Consider the following 2500-nt stretch of genomic DNA (forward strand, 5'->3'; position numbering starts at 1 on the left):
AGTCAGTCCAGATGTTAGAGGAAGAAACCCAATCGGACCTAACCCTGGTGGGAGAAGGGGACATCAACAGTCCTAACTCCACTCTCCTAACCCCACACCTCTCCTCCTCCACTACCCATAACCCACCACCTTTCTCCCAACACGACCTCCACGGCTGGCCCAGCTCAGGTACCTCCCCTGTGTGAACTCTGAACTATGGCCCTTTCACCTTTTGAACTGTGTTTCGCCTCTGAACTATCCTCTCCTCTCTCCGAGGTTGCGTCCCGAAATGGCACCCTATTCCCTATATAGCGTACTCTTTTTGACCAGAGACCCCTATATAGTGCACTACCCATAAGGCTCTGGTCTAAAGTAGTGCACTATATAGGGAATAGGGTGCCATTTGGGACTCACACCCCCCCCAGAGTAGAGGTGAAGGCAGCCCCTCCAGACACTGATGTAAGGTCTGTTGTCTGTTCTAATGATACATCTGGAGGATGTGGCTCAGGGGACAGTAAGCTGATCCTAGATCTGGGCCTATGGGGTCCACTTCTCTGTCTGCGTGTGAAAGGTTTTTTCCTGAAGTGGACTTGTTGCTGTGGAAACCTGTGCCTGACTTTACCCCCCTCACTGTCCACCCCCATCTGCAACCCTCCAATGTACAGATTGTAATAATGCACTTTAGCCAACTAGGAGAAAAGACAGCTTTGTATATCTAAACACTGCTTTTATTTCTTTTATTTCATTGTTCTGTTACATACAACTAACCTGGATGTGTCATCCCTAGATGGAGCTGTTATGTTTTTTAAGAAATCACCTTCACTAAAATGTGGGTGTTCCTGGATGAGCTCAGGGCTGCAGACGTCCTGTCTCTCCCTCCCTCCCTCCCTCCTCCCTCCCTCCCTCCCTCCCTCCCTCCCTCCCTCTCTCCCTCCCTCCCTCCCTCCCTCCGCAGGCTTATCTCGAGCTTAGAGAGAGAACACACACACACACCATGTGATGCTTTACGTACACTGACAGAGAACACAGAGAACACATTTCTCTGAAGGCAAGTGTCTGCACATACTCTTTCTACTTTCACCTACACATCTCTCTCTCTCTCTCTCTCTCTGTCTCTCTCTCTCTCTGTCTGTCTCTCTCTCTCTGTCTCTCTCTCTCTCTCTCTGTCTCTCTCTCAATGTTTCTCTCTCTATCTCTCACTCTGTCTCTCTGTCTCTCACTGTCGCTCTCTCTGTCTGTCTGTCTGTCTCTCTCTCTATCTGTCTTTCTTTCTTTCTCTCTCTGTCTCTTTCTTTCCTGTTCTGTGTGCAACACAGTCTTACTAGATTATATATATATATATCTATCTATATATCTATCTATCTACAGTGGGGAGAACAAGTATTTGATACACTGCCGATTTTGCAGGTTTTCCTACTTACAAAGCATGTAGAGGTCTGTAATTTTTATCATAGGTACACTTCAACTGTGAGAGACGGAATCTAAAACAAAAATCCAGAAAATCACATTGTATGATTTTTAAGTAATTAATTTGCATTTTATTGCATGACATAAGTATTTGATACATCAGAAAAGCAGAACTTAACATTTGGTACAGAAACCTTTGTTTGCAATTACAGAGATCATACGTTTCCTGTAGGTCTTGACCAGGTTTGCACACAGTGCAGCAGGGATTTTGGCCCACTCCTCCATACAGACCTTCTCCAGATCCTTCAGGTTTCGGGGCTGTCGCTGGGCAATACGGACTTTCAGCTCCCGCCAAAGATTTTCTATTGGGTTCAGGTCTGGAGACTGGCTAGGCCACTCCATGACCTTGAGATGCTTCTTACGGAGCCACTCCTTAGTTGCCCTGGCTGTGTGTTTTGCGTCGTTGTCATGCTGGAAGACCAAGCTTCGACCCATCTTCAATGCTCTTACTGAGGGAAGGAGGTTGTTGGCCAAGATCTCGCAAGACATGGCCCCATCCATCCTCCCCTCAATACGGTGCAGTCGTCCTGTCCCCTTTGCAGAAAAGCATCCCCAAAGAATGATGTTTCCACCTCCTTGCTTCACGGTTGGGATGGTGTTCTTGGGATTGTACTCATCCTTCTTCTTCCTCCAAACACGGCGAGTGGAGTTTAGACCAAAAAGCTCTATTTTTGTCTCATCAGACCACATGACCTTCTCCCATTCCTCCTCTGGATCATCCAGATGGTCATTGGCAAACTTCAGACGGGCCTGGACATGCGCTGGCTTGAGCAGGGGGGACCTTGCGTGCGCTGCAGGATTTTAATCCATGACGGCGTAATGTGTTGCTAATGGTTTTCTTTGAGACTGTGGTCCCAGCTCTCTTCAGGTCATTGACCAGGTCCTGCCGTGTAGTTCTGGGGCTGATCCCTCACCTTCCTCATGATCATTGATGCCCCACGAGGTGAGATCTTGCATGGAGCCCCCAGACCGAGGGTGATTGACCGTCATCTTCAACTTCTTCCATTTTCTAATAATTGCGCCAACAGTTGTTGCCTTCTCACCAAGCTGCTTG

This window comes from Coregonus clupeaformis, unplaced genomic scaffold, assembly GCF_020615455.1.
Source record: "Coregonus clupeaformis isolate EN_2021a unplaced genomic scaffold, ASM2061545v1 scaf1380, whole genome shotgun sequence".
Taxonomy (NCBI): domain Eukaryota; kingdom Metazoa; phylum Chordata; class Actinopteri; order Salmoniformes; family Salmonidae; genus Coregonus; species Coregonus clupeaformis.